The sequence below is a fragment of the Aquila chrysaetos genome (assembly GCF_900496995.4).
Source record: "Aquila chrysaetos chrysaetos chromosome W unlocalized genomic scaffold, bAquChr1.4 W_unloc_2, whole genome shotgun sequence".
NCBI lineage: Eukaryota > Metazoa > Chordata > Aves > Accipitriformes > Accipitridae > Aquila > Aquila chrysaetos.
In genome coordinates this window covers 4,116,400-4,136,891 of record NW_024470322.1, presented here as the reverse complement: position 1 = coordinate 4,136,891, position 20,492 = coordinate 4,116,400, and positions in this window count along the sequence as shown.

Genomic DNA, 20,492 nt, shown 5'->3' with positions numbered 1-20,492 from the left:
TCGGCAAATAAGTCAGGTATACCCCCAAAAGGAGCTAGAGGAAGCAAGGAAACACTTCAGGGAAAACCCCCAAGTGAGGCCTTTGATTAAAGCAGAATATACTTATATAAATGATGAGGATATGACCCACATATTACAACTAAAGAGATACCATACACTCCCACTGAACTGGCCAAAATGAAAAGAGAATATGGGCGCCTTCCCAAAGAATCCGAAACAGAGTATGTGTGGCGTGTATCTTTAACTGGAGGGGACCAAAATTCAGTTAAGTGAAAGGGAAGCTAGTGGTTACTGGGGCCACGGCGTCTTTTTAACAACAGGGGATAGACGTGCCCCATGGTCCCTAAACCAGCGGGCTGCCTATTGGGCCGGAGGGCTGAACCCCCTTAGACAGGGGGGATCCCCTAGCAATCACAGGCACAGCTGATCAATTGCTAGAAAGTGTGCACAAACAGCTTGCCTGCAAATGATACATGAAAGGAAGTTAGTTCCCCGGATGTGAATCCCCCAATGATGTTGCCGGTGAATCCTGAAATCATGACTCCTTTAATAAGGGGACTCCAGAATCGCTCAAATCTACCGGGATTGTTCTCCAAAGGGACCATAGCGTCTTTAGTACCCTGTAGAAAAGTTGGAGAGCTTTATTAAAGGCAAAAGAGATGAAAGTAATGTTGGCAACGGATTCACCCTTTAATCATAGCTCGGCTTCTTCCCACTCAAAACATAAAAGGATGTGGACGTGGGGAGATGTAGCACAGGAATTGATAGATTATAGCAGAAAATACTGGTCCTGTGAGAACTTTGGAGGAGAAACCTAAAGGAATCCGTCAAGTAGGAGCTAAGATCTGCCCCTATCTGTTAGTAAAACTGTAAACCGCTCTCACTGACTCCGCCAGTGCTGCTGACTACTCCTACTCTAAAACTGGGGGAGGAGGAAGACCGCCCCTGACTCGACAGCAAGGTGGGCTTTGGGAATTAAAAAAGGGAGTTCCCAAGAGATGTAATGGATGGTTTACCCCTTAATAAACTGAGTAAACTGATATCAAAAGTGGTATGGTCCAAAACAACACCCACAGCACTTAAGGTCAAATAGAGAAATCCTCTCCTGTCATGCCCACAGCCCCCCCCCCGCGGAGAGCACCGGGCGATGGGGAAAGTCAGCAGGGAAACTAGAACCTCCGTTCCTTAGCAGTTGGGCGGGGGAACGGAGGATGGATTTATAATCCGACAGCTCACTAAAACTAACAGAGGAGATTTATTGATTACAGCTATTGTAGGTCCTAAGCGTGCACCCGTAACCTTTTAATTGACACCGGTGCACAGATCTCTGCCCTGACTGAGGAATATGCACAGAGGTGTGGGGTGATTCCCTCTAAGCGAAACATTTGTGTCTTGAATGCTCTAGGGTCAACAGAAGTTATGAACATTGTTCCGGTAGTAAAGCTGATGCTGCCGGGAGAGGAAGGCACAATCACTATTGACATGGTGGTTGGGAACATTCCGACTAACCTGTTAGGTATAGATGCCCTTAAAGGAAGGGGGTGGGAGGATTCAGAAGGATTGTTGTGGACTTTTGGGACACCGCAGCTGAACATCAGGCTACTTCAAACTGCAACCCCCTCTGCCATTTAGCAAAGTAACTAGTGTTAAACAATATCCCCTCCCCCTGGGAGCAAAGGAAGGTATCAAACCAGTCATGCAGGAGATGCGGGGAACAAGGAGTGGTGATAAATACCCATTCTCCTTTCAACTCGCCAGTATGGCCGGTTGAAAAAACCTAATGGGAGTGGAGGCTCACAGTAAGATTTTCGAAGGCTGAATGCTAACACACAGGGCCTCTTGACTGCCGCATTCCCTAATATGCTGACCTGTATAACAATTCAGGAAAAAGCTCATCCGATCATGGCAACCATAGATGTTAAAGATATGTTTTTCCATGATACCTTTGCGACCAGAAGACAGAGATCGTTTTGGCTTTTACTTGGGAGGGACAACAATTTACCTTTACCCGGCTGCCTCAGGGATACAAACATTCCCCTACACTAGCTCACCACGCTTTGGCCCAAGAACTGGAGAAAATACCAAAAGCCGACGGCATAGCTGTCTACCAGTATATTGATGATATTCTCGTGGGTGGAGATGAAGAAAAGGAGGTGGGGGCAACCCAACAGAAACATAATTTCTCATTTGGAGAACTGGGTTTGCAAATTCCCCCAGAAAAGATCCAAAAAACCCTCACAAGAAGTAAAGTTTTTGGGAATTTGGTGGAAAGGGGGAATGACATGTATCCCACCAGACACTCTCACTTCTCTAGATCAGGATTTAAAATGCCTGACTCAAAAAAGGATTTGCAAGCATGCTTTAGGGTTATTGGTATTCTGGAGAAAACATATCCCAGACTTTTCTATCATTGCCAGACCTCTTTATGATTTGCTGAGAAACGGGCCAAATGGGAATGGACTGCTTCTCAGGAAGAAGCAATGCAATTGTTAATTTTTGAAGCAACAGCTCATCAGGCTCTTGGCCCATCCACCCTACAGACCCTTTCAGGTAGAATGGGGGTTTGCCACAACAGGATTGTCAGTACACATTTGGCAACGTGGTCCTGAGGTCCAACCCGCCCTGTAGGAATTTTACTTCCCGTGGCTTTAAGGATGCTGAGAAGAGATATACTGCATGGGAGAAAGGTTTGTTTGTGGTTAGCATGGCTCTCATAGAAGTGGAGGAAAATTACACGTCAGCAACCAATCGTGCTAAGAGGCCCGTTCAAAGTTATAAAAGCAGTCACTAACGGGACCCCCCCTCCTGACGGGGTGGCCCAGAGAGCCTCGGTACGAAAGTGGTATGCCCAGATTGAACACTATTGTAACCTTTTCTCAGTGACTGAAGGAGCTTTAAAAAAACTTAGCTATCCAAGAAACAGAAAAGCCGGGACGGCAGCCAAGACAAACCTATCTCAGTTATTCAGGTAGCCCCTCCTTTTCTCCCACGATCAGTCAGGTGAATGCTTGGTTTACCGACGCTTCAGCAAAGCGAGAAGGGAAAAGTGTGGAAATACCGGGCAGTAGCCCCTCCACACTACTACTAAAGAAACAGATAATAACAGAGGGAGAAGGGAGTGCCCAGGTAGGAGAATAATTGCAGTATGGAGCGTTTTCAAGCATGAAGCACAAACAGCTTCCCCTGTCCATATATACTGATTCCTATGCAGTGTTTAAAGGATGTACTGAATGGCTCCCTTTCTGGGAGCAAAATGAATGGGAGGTTAACAGAATTTCAGTGTGGCAGAAGGACAAGTGGCAAGAAATCCTGAGCATTGCAAGACAAGGGAACTTTGCTGTGGGATGGGTAGCTTCTCATCAAGTAGATGGGGGCTCGGCAGGAGAATGGAACAACAAAGCTGATGAATTAGCAAGACTAGCTCCTGTACAAAAGGACCAGATCACAGAAGATTGGGATCGTTTGCTAGAATGGTTACATATAAAACGTAAACATACAGGAGCTAAAGATTTGTATCGTGAAGCCCTTGCCCGGGGCTGGCCTGTCACTAGGGAAATATGTAAAACCTGCATATCAGCCTGTGAACAGTGCCGTACACGGCTCGAAAGACACCCCTTAGAGGATGACCCTCTGCATTAAGAGACGGTAAAAGGCTTGTGGGATGCTTGGCAGGTAGATTATATAGGCCCCTTTAAGAAATCAGGAGGAAAACGCTTTGTGCTGGTAGGAGTGGAGATAACATCAGGGCTAGTCCAAGCCGAAGCTTTGAACAAAGCTACGGGAGAAAAAAACTGTGAAAGCACTGCGTGAATGGTTTGGAATTTTTCCAAAACCACAAGAAATACAATCTGACAATGGCTCCCACTTCACCGCCAAAATCGTACAGGATGGGCAACGAAGCGAAGGGATTAAATGGGTCTTCCACACTCCATACTATCCACAGGCCAATGGGATTGTAGAAAGAACAAATGGTCTCTTAAAACGACTTTTGAAACCACAAGAGGGAAATTGGGATACCCGCCTATGGGAAGCTGTCAAAGGTGTAAATGACAGATGGGGGGTAAATGGATGCCCCAAAATTACTGGCCTTTGCCCGAAGGCTCCCTCTCTAGTTCCCTCATTAAAGGGACCAGATGATTCTAAGAATCCAGCACATTTCCCTGGACAACCTGTCCTAGTAGAACTTCCCACTGTAGGAAGTGTGCCACTGGTATTAAAAAACCCCACTGAATGTATACTCATGGGTAGCATCCGATGCCCTAGGGAAGGAGCATCGGATAATACTCGCTGGATAATTCCATCATTTTAATTTTCTGTATGTATTAATCTCTTTTGCCTCAGAGAGGCAAGTTTTGTTTCTTTTTGTTTTGCAGAAGAACTCCGAGGGGACGCCAAGAACAGCATGAATTATGAATCACTTAACTAGATTGATAGTACTCTTTGTATTTACCACTAATCTGTAGCCAAAAGAATACAGAATGGCCATGGTCCCAAGCTATTGTCCAGTATACTTGGAGTATGGGGACAGTATCCCAAAGACCGTCTCCCAAACTTAGCCACTGTAGTAATGCATGATTCTGAAGTATACCACCCACTTGAGTGGGGGGAATGGGACAAAAAAGACTGGGTCCGTGTCCTGACTGGAATGATTGGAGAAAAAATCCAAGTGGGATGTAGAAAGGTGGAAGGATCTCTTTATGAGAAAGCCTCTTCAATTACCATCTCTGGAAATCTATTGGACCCTAGTTCCAACATCACTGTGAAACTCTGTCCTACGATAGAATGGGGATGTACAAACAGGATTCTCTCATTACATGTTGCCGTCAAAAGAATGTCGGTAACTACCCCCTAGACCCAAGTACCAATAATGTTGAAATCACCAAATCCTGTCTTAAGGAACAAGGAGATTGTTGGTATAATTTCACTTTGACCAAGCCAGTTTATGTGGTGTGCAATTGGCGATCTAATCCACCAAACCGGAGAGCTATCAGGCCCTAACATTTTAAATTCAAAATGAATGTTGTAACTAGGATGCTTGTTGCAGTAGTCACGCACGATGGCATAGATACCCTCTTTACGCTAACTGACAAAGATGAAGTTATACCCTCTTTTACAGTGGTACAAGGAAATAACATCACAATAAGATGCAGGACTGATCACTGAATCTCACATTGAATCCCACAAACAGTTATGGAATTGGACCTCATGGCCCTATTTTGTTGTGTAAAAATCAAAACCTAGACTGTTGGTTAAACTTGACAGCTGTACAATACTCTTATAAAAGTTATGTGTGGTAAAAATAACACTAAATACTGGGGGAGGATTTAAAATAGATGTTTGTAATACCTACTACCCAAACCAATTGTTTGTGTTCAGCCCAAAAATCTTTGAAATGGGACCGTATGTGATCAGAAATACGGGCCCTACAACAAATGTTGTTTAACCCGGCGTGGTCTCATCAAACGAGTTGAATTGTCAATGCAGAACAATGTTTCAGACATTCAGCCAGCTTGCTCACCTTTCCTAAAGCACTTCTTACGAGGGATGGACAACCTGGCTGCAAAAACGAACTCTTCCCATGAGAAGAAACACAGAGAGACCTAACCAGTGTTTTGGGTACAGGATTGGGAGTTTTAAATAGCATCGATTCGGAAGTAATAATGAAACAAGTTTGGCTACCTCAATTAGTGATTTGGCTAAATTACAACAGCCTTTGCGGTCTTCTTTATTGGCTTTGGGGACTAACCAGTGGCTGTTGTCAAATAATATTACCAAAATGGGAAAAGGTAAATGTAAGAGACCACGAATTGATTACTGATGCACTTGGGGTGATCCAAAAATACCGTCTCTTTGGCTCTCAGTTGTATCCAGGCTCAAATATGGGATGCAGTCGGTAGCCGCCTCCAATTATAAGAGAAGGGGAAGAAGGCACTCTCCCCACTGAAATTCGGAAATAATTTGGGACAGTGCCACTGATTTTGAGAAGGAACTCCAATCCTGGTGGAACCTGGTAAACTTTACTTATGATCCCGTTACAAACATAGCTACAACTTTTGTGCTTACTATATATAATGCTACCATATACCCAATTTATCCCGTTATTGCATTAGGGTTGAACCACAACGGAACTATACTCTATCCTTTTGAGCATAGAGTATGGGCCCGAAAGGTGAATGAAAAATGGCAAACTGTTAATTTGGAATCTTGTATTGTACGAGAACAACAAGGATTTGTTTGTGAAGGCAATGCAATTGAGGCACAAGATATTTGTTATTGGATACTGACAAAATATTTGCCACTTTGAGATTCATCCTAATGAAAACCCTGAAACAGTACTCATATACATCGGCAAAAGGCTGTGTATGTTTGAGGACTGTTTGTGATTTTCTATCTGTAGATAAGGTAGTTGTGGAGACTAAAAATCATTCAAATTTTTGTGCTTTGTAATTTCACTAAGATTGTTGGATGTGACTTTTCCTATTCGACCCCGGTCACATCTCACCAACTTTTGCAATCTAACTATATGTTGATTCATGAATTGTTGCCTATACCCATTGGAATGAATCTCACTTTGGTAAAAACAGTTATTACAACACAAGGGATTTGGTTGAGATTTTGGAGAAAATTAGGGAAAAACGGACAGAAACAACCTTAATAACTGTTCATCACAATGTGAAAGAAATACACCGAGTTTTTAGAAAGAGTGCAAAAGGATGCAGAACATAGATGGTGGGACACACTTTTCGGATGGTCGCCTACTGCTACAAGGCATCCTGAACAAGTTGTGTCACCCCATCGTGGTTCTCTTGACATTGGTTTTGATCAGTTTCTTTGTCTGCAGTATTGTATGTCATAGCCTGGAGAATGATGAATCGGTTAACGCATTTGATGTCTGTACTGAACACATATAATATGCTTGATGTTCCATCCAATGTGGATATTCCCAAATCCATTGATGTTTTGAAACCTCATTGATTTTTTTTTTTTTAATATATATAAACAATTTTGATTGTAATTGATACAAATTGTAGTGCCTTTCTATCTTCTCTCCTTTTCTCTCTCTCTCTGTCTTTTTCTTTTCCTTTTCTTCTTCCTCTTCTTTATCATGTTACCACTAAGCGGTCCTGACGTCCTGACGACCATGTTGAGCCACGGGGTGGTGTAAGAGTCGGTCAGAAAATCAGCATTGTCTCAACATTGTCATCAGGAACATGAACAGTACGTTACCTGACAACGGCCTGTTTGGAGCGCAGCGGCCAATCCCAAGGACAGAATGTGCGGTACAAGGCTCCTGGAAGGTACCTGGCTAGAGCCGCTAGAGATAACCGCATAGCTACTGTCAAAAAGGATGGATTGCACCTGTTGCCATAACATCGATGAAGAAATCATGAACTCTAGACGAACTTTGCTTCATTATAATACCAAAACACACCTCCTGGTCGAAGGCTACCCGCCTCCAAGACTTACCACGCCTCGGACACTGACCCTGCGCCTGCGTGATAGCCTCGCTCGAGAAGGGCGGAGATATGATAATTGTATTCTGAGAAGGGCGGAGACTCCTGAGGCAGAGGTGGAGCAAGGTGTGTTACTAAGCATAAAAGATGACTTCTGAACAATGGGAATTTGAAGCTTCCCCACCAAGGACCACGACGATCGACGACGCAGCATTAGCTGGACCCGGGACCGTTAGGACGTCTTGAGATCAGCGGTGGTAGCTATAACCTCTTTTTTCTCCTCTCTCTAAACTTTACTTTTCTCCTTTCTCTCACCCATCTCTAACTATCGCGTGCCTCTTCACAGGCAATACAATAAAGTTATACTGTGTGATTACTGCTATCCCCTTTGGTGTTGGTCACCTTAATTTTGCACTTTCGAGATCGTAGCAAACGAACCATCACGAGTCCACCGAGTGGACCGTGACAGGTACCTACACCCCTGATCTGACTCCAGCAGTTGGTACTCTGGGCTCAAAGTCTGTAGGACCCTCCTGTTACCTGATCAGAAAGTAACTCCCGAAACACACAAAGTTTGTTTAGAGAGGAGACATTGCTTTATTCTGTGCAAGGTGGAAAATTTCCACAAATCAAGCACACACTGAGGTTTTCAGTCCATATTTATACACTACAGTTAAAACACCACGCCTATCGAATACATATGTTCCACCTAACTATTGCATATTCATTATGTTGAGCAAGCATGACGTGTTGTTCTCTTGAGCAATCATTCCAGAGTCTTCTACGCCTGCGCAGGGGTCTCTGGTGGTCTTTGTTTGGGGAAGAATACCCCTACTCCTTTTGTCTTGTTATGGTCATGCATCATCTGAGGACACCAGGGTCTTTGTCTCTCTTGCCAACCCCTTGTTTCTCAATGCCGGAGGAGGATGTATGTCCTTAACTAGCACGTCTGTGACTCTTTAAGCATCCTCTATTGTAAGCAGAATCTTAAACTAGATAAGCTTTACCTTGAGTACACATAATCTAAACAGTCCTTGAATAGCAAACATACCACACTTCTCATGGTTTAGGTTTTTTTTCTTTAAACTATCACCGCCTTCTTATTTGTTAATTGGTCTTCTGAAGGCTTGAGGCAACACGACTGACCAGGTTTGTTCTTATTGCTCCCTGTGTTCTGCATCGGGTGTGTGGGTGTGGGGGAGGGGAGCGTGTGGAGGAAGGAGAGAGAAATAGAGAGTGAGAGATCTCAATCTCAACAACAACTTTAATAATAACTTAATTAGACAGAAAAAGAAGAAGAATATAGATAGCAAGTAAATCTTACGTCCCTTCAGATGCTGGGCACCCCACATTGGTGCAGCATCGGATTTAGCCCAGAAGGATTTTCACACGGCATGCTTCATAGAACAGATCCTGTCCATGGAGAGAAGCTCTCCCTTTTTTGTCCTTTGAGCTAATTTCCTTACAAAAAAACCCAACTCTATTCCTAAAAGATGTTCTCATGAGAAATTCTTGCTGCACTGTTAGATAAAGGTGAGGCCACACAGGCGATGTAATCACTGGTACCAAGCGGGAGCTTCCTGCAGGCTCCTCTGTTGCAATGAGCTGGCTGAGTTTATCCTGCGGCCAAGGGATTTGTGTAGCACAACACAGGCCTGAAGGCCGTGCAGCACAGCGTAGCACAGGCCTGGGCCTACTCAAGGTAACTGCGTTGTGGATCACTAGCTCCTAAATGTGCAACGCTATCCCAGTCAGGATCGCTACAACCTCCCTTATCATTTGTTCGTCAGGTTTGTCTCTGTATTTTCTTGTTTATGGCTCCTTTGACCAAATACCCTTAAAGGAGCAGTCATTCTCCTTCCACATACCCTTACAGGATGGAGTCAACTTTCTTCATAGCAGCCCATATGGTGCTGTGCTTTGTATTTGTGGCTAAAACCAGTGCTGATGATAACACACCAATGTTTTGGCTACTGCTAAACAGTGTTTGCACAGCAGCAAGGCTTGCTTTCCCACTATGCCCTGCCCACCCCCACACAGTGAGTAGGCTAGGTGTTACAGATGCACAACTAACCAAATCCAACAGGTGTTAAAACTCAGATTTATTCTTCAGCAAAAGTTAGTTAGAAGTCCTGTAACGTTTTATAAAACCACAGGCTCAATGATGTAAAGAGAATTAATACTACACAGCCGACTTAAGAATCCCCAAGATTTAAAGTGACGGCTCAAAATGCACATATCACTCACCTAAAAGCTGAGGGCTCTCTCCCTCGAGGAGTTACCTCGGGCTGTGCCCCGACCCGAGGGGGAGTCCCCGACTGCAGACCCGCTGCTCCGAGGAGGACTGCCAACATGTCCTGCGGCGGGACCTGTGGTCATTTAATTCTATTGGCTAGGAGGGTCACCTCGGTGTACCTGGCGCATCTCGATTGGCCAGTTCAAATTTCAACCTGCAGCCTCCAGGGTTTCCTTCCCCTTCTCCCTGCCTGGAGAAGTTTCATTTCCTGCTGGCAGGATGGGGGGGGAAATGTACTGCCACACTGGGGGTAGGCAAGAGGTTGGGAGGGGACATAACCAACACAGCTGACCCAAACTGAAGAAAGGGATATTCCATGCCATATGATGTTGAGCTCAGCAATAAAAGCTCAGTGAATGAATTTCTCTTTTTGTTTTGCTTGCATGCACACCTGTTGCTTTTCCTATTAAACTGTAATTATCTTGATCCCTGAGTCATCTCGCCTTCTATTTTCTCCCCGTGTCATGAGAGAGGGGAGCAAGCAGGTAGCTGGGTGGGTGTTTAGCTGTTGGCTGGAGTCAACCCACCACAGTCCTTTTTTGTCACTCAGTGTGGGGCTTGAGATAATGACAGTTTTGATCTGAGCGTGCTATAGCTGTTGTAGTTGTTAATTGGCAGGCTTCTGTGCTGATCATGGAGTATGCTTTCTTTACTGTATAGTAGATTCCAGGGCTTGTTAGTGGCTGCTTTTGGCTCTTGCTGTTTGCTGTGCTACTTATAACTTTATTTCACTGTACCTGGGAACTTTTAATAAAAGCAATGGCCATGCACTTGGCCCTGGGCTGGCATATGGCCCTGGCATTGATGCCATTCCTGTGCTGGGTAGGCTATCTTGCAGGGAGAATGAGGGATTACACCTCCCTCTTCTCCAGGATGCATGTGTACAACTTTGTTGCACAGGCTCCTGAGGTTCTTGCACATCCTTATGTAAGCTGTTTGATCCTATTATCTAACATTGCTGCATAGTTGTTGGGTGCGTGGAACCTGGTTTCATCCTGGCATAAGAGTAAGCAACTTGTTAGTGATGTCACAGAGAAACATGCTGCAAGACGATCCCTGGATGGCAGGGTATGTCGAAGGATTTAGGCAGGTGCCTAGGGAGGTTATCACCTCTGATAGCCTGGGATTTTACTCCTGAACAGACATATAATCTCATTGAAATGGCACCCCACCTGATAGAAGGGTGCCTTGCCAACCTTAATGAGACCCAGCAGCTCCTAGCACTGTTTTGGGGCTTGGCCTGTGTCTATCAAGCCTCTGTCCAGTACCATCAGAGGAGCAGGGGAAAGAGGGCCTCTACATCTGAGGACACCATGGTCGAGACAGGGACCCAAACCCCAACTACAGTAATCGCCTCATTAGTCAAAACCAAACACTGGATGTGGAGATCAATGGGTCCATACCATCAGTTAGTAAAGGAGGCAGAGGAGGAGGAAGGGGCTGATCAGGAAGCCAGTCCTTCAGCAAAGAAATGGGAGGAAGAAGTGAGAGAAATCAGACAAGAGGTGGAAACCATCCAACTTCTAACCCTGAGTGAGCTGCAAGATCTGTGGAAAGATTACAGCTGCCAGCCAGGCTAGTGGATTGCTGCCTGGTTTCTCTGATGCTGGGATACTGTGGCCAACAGTCAGGAATTAGAGGGTGTGGAAGTCTAGCAGCTGGGATCCCTTGCTAGGGACCAGGGAATTGACAAAGAAATCAGAAGAGAGGCAATAATCTGCAGCCTCTGGAGATGGCTCTTGTCAAGTGATGTCCAGTGCACACAGGCCATGTGGAGGAGTTTTGTCCAAAATGCACCAGCACCCTAGCAATGATGGACCAGCCAGACCTCGAAATACCAACTGTGGAGAATGTCTCACTGGCTTTGGCAATTCAAAGAGAATCTCTCTTCCTTCTCATCCTGTGGGCCTGCATCTCAGCTGTCAGGAGTGCCCCACAGAGTCAGCCTCCCCCTGCTGGAGGGAAAGGGAGCCCCAAGCACATGCTGCGTGGCACCCTCTGGTTCTTCCTGTGACCGGGGGAGAACATGAGGAAGCGGGATGGTGAGCCTGCCTCTAAGCTAGAAGCCTGCATACGTGAATGAGGGGGAAGACAGCTGCTAAGAAGGGGCCATCCAAGAAGGCTTTCACTCCAGTTGCTGTTGGTAGAAGGCAACCAGCAATCCCCCCATACATAGAAGAAAGGCCAAGAATGCCTCTCCTCCTAATTTTGATAAAGGGACTTCTGGTCTGACACTGCAGGGGTCAGATGATAGTGAATACTGTGACCCAGAGTAGAGGGTTGTCGCAATAGAGACAGACATGACAAACATCAGATTGTGCCAAAATGGCAAAATGGCTACTTTATTGTTCTAACAAGCTTTTTTATAACTTTCTTCAGAGTATGTGTTCATATATGATTGGTTTAGTTAGTAACTAACAATTCATGATTGGGTAACAGTTTTGCTGCGGATTCGTCAAGACGGTTCTTCTTATCATTTTCTTGCTCGGGACTTTCCAGACTCTCAAGGATACACCACAAGCTGCTCAAGGTCACGCTGCTCATGCACCGTCAGGCATTCGGCAAATTCGCTACATTCCCCGACAGAGGGTCCCTGCCTCCAGCCAGGTGGAGGAAAGGGACAACCAGTTTTACTCGACTGTATGGATTCAATGGCCTGGCGCATCAGACCCACAGAAGTATGAGGCTTTGGTGGACACCAGTGTACAGCGTACCCTAATGCCATCAGGATACAAGAGGGTGGAACCCATTTGGATTGCTGGAGTGACAGAGAGATCCCAACAGTTTTCCAACAGGCTGAGGTGAGCCTAACGGGACAGGTGGATAAAGCACCCCATTGTGACCGGCCCAGAAGCCCTGTGTGTCCTTGGCATAGAGAAGGTACTTCAAGGACCCAAAAGGGTAATGGTGGGCTTCTGGTGTAACCACCGTGGATACAGAGAAGATTAAACAGCTGTCTACCTTGCCTGGCCTCCCAGAGGATCCCTCTGTTGTGGGGTTGCTGCATGTCAAAGAACAGCAGGTAACAATTGAACAATTGAATTGATGCTGTAGGAAACCATCGGAAGTGGAAAGGTGCTGTGTGGAGTCCCACGTGATAAGTTGCAGAAACTGTCAAAAGGGAAGGCAAGTTGATTCAATCTGCAGAAGTAAAAGCCATCCAGCTGGCCCTAGAGATTGCTGAACAAGAAAAGTGGCCAGTACTCCATACTGACTCCTGGATGGTGCCAAATGCCCTGTGGGGGTGGCTACAGCAGTGGAAGAAGACCAACTGGCAGCGCAGAGATAAATCCATCTGAGCTGCTGCATTGTGGCAAGACATCGCTGCCCAGGTAGAAAACATTGCTGTAAAGGTACATCATGTAGAGGCTCACATGCCCAAGCACCACACTACAGAAGAACATCAAAACAACAAGCAGGTAGACCAGGCTGTCAGAACTGAAGTGGCTCAGGTGGACCTGGACTGGGAATGTAAGGGTTAGTTCAGTGGGCCCATGAAACATTGGGACATCTAGGGGGAGATGCAACATATGTATGGGCTCGTGGTTGCAGGGTGGATGTGACCGTTGACACCATCACGTAGATCACCCATGAATGTGAAACATGAGCCACACAAGTGTTCCTTAGAATAGAGGGCAGTGGCAGGGATATCAATATGGGAGATGATAGATATACTATACTGGACCACTACCATGAACCTGCCAAGCCAAGTGCTACATGCTTACCATGGTGGAAGTGATTGCTGGGCAGCTGGAAACATAACCTGTAAACCATGCCACTGCCCAGAACACCATCCTGAATCTTGAAAAGCTAGTTCTTTGATGACACAGTACCTCAGAAAGAATTGAATCAGACAATGGGTCTCATTTCTGAAATAACCTCATAGACTCCTGGGTCAAGAAACATGGCATTGATTGGGTGTATTACATTCCCTGTTACCTGAAAATGTCCGTGTACTGGGTCTGGCTGGGATGGAGTTAATTTTCTTCATAGCAGTCCATATGGTGCTTTGTTTTGGATTTGTGGCTAAAACAGTGTTGATAACACATTAATGTTTTAGCTGTTGCTGAAGAGTGCTTGTACAGTGTCAAGGCCTTCTCTGTTTCTTGCTCTGAGGGATGGGCAAGAAGTTGGGAGGGGACACAGCTGGGGCAGCTGACTCAAACTGACCAAAGGGATATTCCATGTCATATGACATCTTGCTCAGCAATAAAACGTGTGGGTAGTCTTTCCAAAGTAGCTGGGCATCAGTCTGCTGGCAGGAGGTAATGAGGCCTTTGCATCAATTGCTTTTTTTTCTTTTTTTTATTAAACTGTCTTTATCTTGACCCACACATTTTTCTTGCTTTGCTTGCACGCACATCTTTTGCTTTCTCTATTAAACTGCCATTATCTCGATCCATGTGTCTTCTTACCTTCTTTCTATTTTCTCCCTGTCTCATGGGAGAGGGGAGCGAGCAAAGTGTGTGGGTGTTTGGCTATTAGCCAAGTAAACCCACCACAATTTCCTACTGAATATCATTGTAGGTCCCTTCCAACTGAACTATTCTATTCTATTCTATTCTATTCTACTCTATTCTATTCTATTCTATTCTACTTCAAAGCCCTACCTCTGGCTCTTAGTGATCTTATTTGCTTCAGGTTATCTCACTTGGGGTTGAAAAGTCTACTGGAGAGCAGTACAGCCCAAATGTCTGCATGCTGTGCTTCATAGCACTGCAGTTCCTAAACAGTAGGTCCAGTATATGATTTAAGTGGGTTTTAAAAGCCAGCTTGCCAATGAAATCATTGCAGCTGTCTATAACAACTTCATTATAAATTGCTCAGTACCTAGGTTACACCTATATCTGATAAAAATAATTTAATTTGTCCCCCCTTTTATAAGACTCCCACAGGCTTGATTCAGCAGCTGTTCTTTCCCAGAAGTACCAACCAGCTTTTTCATACCAGTCTTTTTGAGAGCATGTGAGCTAGCTCAGTAGTGGTCAACCCTTCTGGTGGCTAGGGCAAGTTAAAAAATAATATAATGTACATTTATCAATTCTAAATCCTATATAAAGGCCCTAGATAATTAAACTGTGACTTGCACAAATCATGCTTGTGAGTCTTTGGAAGGCCCCTGTTTTGAAGGTGTGGGTTTCTTATGTACTTATTAAAAAGTCACAAGTCTTGCTTCATCTTACAAATGAGATTGCCTTTATGTACAGTAAAGGGATGAATAAATATTCGCAATGGGAAATCAGATGTAGATATGCCTCAGGTGAAAACTAATTTCAAGTACATCTACTTCTGTGGCAATCACATCCCCCTCCCCGACTATTTTAAGCTCCTCAATCAATACATATGAAATCCTTCAGTGATGACCCTCCGTGTTCTGAATCTTTGAAAGTTTTCTACAAGTAGACATGCATGTTCACTGACAAACAAGATAAGAGTTTCTTCTGTCAGCAGAGATTCAACTAACCCTTGTAAGTTTGTGGATTATTATTTAGCTTCCTCTACTTGCTTTATTTTTTTTATTGTTGATCTATTTCGATAACCTCATAATCTTGATGTGACTGATTCACCAAAAGAAGAAAAAGAAAAAAAAAAAAGGAGCCTTGCAAATGGAAACACTTTCTACTTCTGGGTTTAGATTCCATGGTAAAATGTCTAATTTCACAATTACGAAACATGAGACAAATAATGGACTTACTTATGTTCAAAAATGTATTAGGATATTGCTCCTATGTGGCGCAATGGGAGCAGAAATGTAGAGTGAAATTGCTGGTTCTGAAGATCTAGTGCCCACCCCTGCACGTTTTGGAGGATTTTGCTTTGGATAAGCTCTACTCTGGTTCAAACAGATCAAACACTCATCAGCCATTGGAGTGTATTATATGCTCTTCTGGAGCACTTCTTCCAATTTAGTTTCATCTGAAAGGAGACATTTTATGCAGTCCAAGATGTGAACCAAAGCATGGTGAGTGGGGACAATAAGAAGATTCACCTCACTTCAGAAGTGAAAATCTCTTTCAATATTGGGAAAAGATCACATGCATGGTAGTGCTGACAATTTTCATACAAGTCCTTAAAATCAACATGCAGTGTTATAGCTCTCTGGGTAAAAATACCAGCAATAATGAAAATCAACCCCACAGCCTAAAAGCAGATCATTTATGACTGGTTAGTCAAATTACAAGAAGTAAAAAAAGAAGAAAATGCTCAACATAGCACAAAAGCAGATGACCCAGATCTAGCTCTGCTGTTGCAGAGAATACACTGTGTAATCTTGGGCAAATCACTATCTCCTCACTGCACTTGGTTTCTATTCTAATTTTTATGTTTGTGGTAAACTCTCATTTTATCTTTGGACAAGGCTAATGTCCTAATAGCCAGGCCCAAAGAGTCCTTCATCTCAGTCAAGATTTCTAGGTGTCATTATTGTAAATCACATAAAAATAATCTCTTTGTGCCATAAAACTTTGCTCAGAGGATATTTTTACTGGGGATTTAAACTACCAAGTTAACTGGCAAGATATTGGCCTCTGGTTGGTTACTTGTGTATTGGGTTTGTGTGACAAGGTTTTGGTAGCTGGGGGGGGTTACAGGGGTGGCTTCAGTGAGAAGCTGCTAGAAGCTTCCCCTATGTCCGATAGAGCCAATACCAGCCGGCTCTAAGACGGACCCACTGCTGGCCAAGGCTGAGCCAATCAGCGACAGCGGTAGCGCCTCTGTGATAACATATTTAAGAAGGGAAAAAAAGTTGCTGCGGCACAGAAGCTGCAGCCGGAGAGAGGAGCGAGAACATGTAAGAGAAACAACCCTGCAGACACCAAGGGCAGTGAAGAAGGAGGGGGAGGAGGTGCTCCAGGTGCCGGAGCAGAGATTCCCCTGCAGCCCGTGGTGAAGACCATGGTGAGGCAGGCTGTCCCCCTGCAGCCAGCCCATGGAGGTCCACAGTGGAGCAGATATCCACCTGCAGACCCTGGAGGACCCCACACCAGAGCAGATGGATGCCCCTGAAGGAGGCTGTGACCCTGTGGGATGCCCGCGCTGGAGCAGGCTCCTGGCAGGACCTGTGGCCCCATGGAGAGAGGTGCCCACGCTGGAGCAGGTTTTCTGGCAGGACTTGTGACTCCGTGGGGGACCCATGCTGGAGCAGTGTGCTCCTGAAGGACTGCACCCCGTGGAAGGGACCCATGCTGGAGCAGTTCGTGAAGAACTGCAGCCCATTGGAAGGACCCACGTTGGAGAAGTTCGTGGAGGACTGTCTCCCGTGGGAGGGACCCCACGCTGGAGCAGGGGAAGAATGTGAGGAGTCCTGCCCCTGAGGAGGAAGGAGTGGCAGAGACAACGTGTGATGAACTGACTACAACCCCCATTCCCCAACCCCCTGTGCCACTTGGGGGGAGGAGGTAGAGAATTTGGGAGTGAAGCTGTGTCCAGGAAGAAGGGAGGGGTGGGGGGAAGGTGTTTTAAGATTTGGTTTTATTTCTGTATTGGGTCTGGCTGAGATGGAGTTAATAGTCCCCATAGCAGCCCTCATAGAACTGTGCTCTGCATTAGTAGCTAGAGAGGTGTTGATAACACACCAGTGTTTTGGCTACTGCTGAGCAGCACTGGCACAGCATCAAGGCTGTCTCCCCAACATTTTTGCCCCCTCCCTCAATGGCAGGCTGGGGCAGGGCAAGATCTTGGGAGGGGACATAACCAGGACAGCTGACCTAAACTAACCAAACAGATATTCCATACCATATGACGTCAGCTCAGATATAAAAGCTAAGTAAAGGGAGGTGGAAGGGGAGGCATTTTTGTCTTCCGGAGCAACCACCACGCGTACTGAAGCCCTGCTTCCCAGGAAGTGGCCAGACATCGCCTGCTGATGGGAAGTAGAGAATAATATCATTTGTTTTTCTTTGCTTTCACGTGCGACCTTTGCTTTCACTTTATTAAACTGTCCTTATCTTGACCCACGAGCCTTTTGTTATATTTTCTCCCCCCTGTCCAGCTAAGAAGGGGGAGTGATAGAGCGGCTTTGGTGGGCACCTGGCACCCAGCCAGGGTCAACCCACCACAATTTCTCATTACCCTACTCTGGTTGATTGGCAATAAATTAATTTTCCCCAAGTCGAGTCTGTTTTGCCCATGACGGTAATTGGTTGAGTGATCTCTCCCTGTCCTTATCTCGACCCACGAGCCTTTTGTTATATTTTTCTCTCCCCTGTCCAGTTGAGGAGTGGGAGTGATAGACCAGCTTTGGTGGGCACCTGGCACCCAGCCAGGATCAACCTACCGCACTAGAAGATAATGATAATCTCCTAAGATCAGTAAGTCATTGTCAGTGCACTCCAGAAACGTGGATTGCTTGTGACCTGCTGTGTTGCCCTTCCAGCTGATATCAAAGGCTTGCAAACATGAGGCTTCTTCCCTTTGTCTGAAGAAGGCCTCATCTACTACTACTTCCTGATCAGGCAGTCTGTAGCTGATACCCACCCCAATGTCACACATGTTGGTCTGCCCACTAATCCTGATCCAAAAGCTCTTATCATCTATCCCTAGGCAGAGCTCCAGGCAACCCTGCTCCTCCCTCACAACTCTCACTCTTTGCCTTCCCAGCCTGTCCTTCCTGAAGAGCCAGTATCCAGCCATTGCAGCACTCCAGTCCTGTGAGGTATCCCACCATCTCTCTCTGATCCCAATGAGATTATATACCTGCAAGTGCATATAGGCCTCTAATTCTTCCTGCTTGTTTCCTATTCTGAAGTGTCTGCACACAGTGAGGCCCACACTCACGCTGATTTTCCAGAAAGGGTGTGAGCTTCCCCCATCATGCTGTCCTCTCAGCATGTCCTTATTTGTGTGCGTACACCTAAGGTCAGCCTCCTTCTGCCCTGTTTTGTTGGTGTTAAGGTGTCTTTTGTCCACATCACTCTATACCTTTTGCTTGCCAACCCAGGCCACTGCCTCCTCGCTTGATTGCAGGTCATAGAATCGTAGAATGGTTTGGGTGGAAAGGGACCTTAAAGATCATCTAGTTCCAACCCCCCTGCCATGGGCAGGGACACCTTCCACTAGACCAGGTTGCTCAAAGCCCCATCAAACCTAGCCTTGAACACTTCCAGGGAGGGGGCATCCACGACCTCTCTGAGCAACTTGTTCCAGTGCCTCACCACCCTCATCGTAAAAAATGTCTTCCTTATATCCAATCTAAACCTACCCTCTTTCAGTTTAAAGCCATTACCCCTTGTCCTATCACTACATGCCCTTGTAAAAAGTCCCTCTCCAGCTTTCTTGTAGGCCCCCTTTAGGTACTGGAAGGCTGCTATAAGGTCTGCCTGGAGCCTTCTCTTCTCCAGGCTGAACAACCCCAACTCTCAACTTTCTCATTAGTGCTTAAATCATCTGCAAGTCCTGTACTTACTTAACAGTACTGAGAGTCTCTCAGAAACCAGAGGCTCTTTAAGTGTAGCTTGGATACCAAGGCATCCACACCGAAGATCAAAATGGGGAAAACACTGAGTGACTTAACAGGTAAATGGTGATGCCAACACAAGAGCAGATGAGCTAATGGTAACCAGTCAGAGAATACATTTATCTGTCCTTAAAACACTCATAGCAGAAATGCATTTTTTTTAATGCGCTTTTGCAGACAGACCACAACCTACTCTTTTTAGGTAGTACTGGGGATGGCAGATTAGAAATATTTAACAGGATTAAGATTGAAGTCTTAGACTTCCATGTCCAAAGAAGAGCAACGAAGCTGGTGAAGGGTCTAGAGAACAAGTCTTATGAGGAGTGGCTGAGGGAACTGGGGTTGTTTAGTCTGGAGAAAAGGAGGCTGAGGGGAGACCTTATCGCTCTCTACAACTACCTGAAAGGAGATTGTAGCGAGGTAGGTATCGGTCTCTTTTCCCAAGTAGCAAGTGATAGGACGAGAGTAAACGGCCTCAAGTTGTGCCAGGGGAGGTTTAGATTAGGTATTAGGAAAAATTTCTTCACTGAAAGGGTTATCAAGCACTGGAACAGGTGACCCAGGGAAGTGGTTGAGTCACCATCCCTGGAGGTATTTAAAAGATGTGTAAAGGTGGTGCTTAGGGACATGGTTTAGTGGTGGACTTGGCCGTGTTAGGTTAGCAGTTGGATTCGATGATCTTAAAGGTCTTTTCCAACCTAAATGATTCTATGATTCTATGCATGGTAGATGAAACAACTGAATCTTTATCAGCAGCATGAAGTCTCTTGGAGCTGCCAGAATTCTTACTTCCTAGAACCTCTTGTAGAGAACAACACTAAGATCTGAAACAAGAGGCTTCTTGTCAAATGGATACTTCAACACTGGACACACTCCTCAATGACTTACCATTATAAAAGAATAAAATAAAGATCAAATCTGTGTGCATGGAAAATTAATTATAAATGGCTTATTTGCAGAGGATATGGTACATATCTTACTATTTAGGAGAATCCCATAACAGTCAGTCTCATAAGCCATGGAGAACACCTCTACCATCAAACTTCATTCCCCTCTGCATTCAGTTAAGTCTTAAACAGCTATAACATGATTAAACACAACCTAAATATACTAATTAGCAAAGATTCTAACCAAAGCCACCAAGTATGCTCTTTCTTATCTTTGAGAGACCCGAGATCCCTTTGACAAAAGCGGATGCAGATTAACCATGTGACATAGACATGATCAGCCACAATGCCATGCTAACATAGCTATGCTGATGGTGAAGCAGACTTAGTGGGACTGCTCT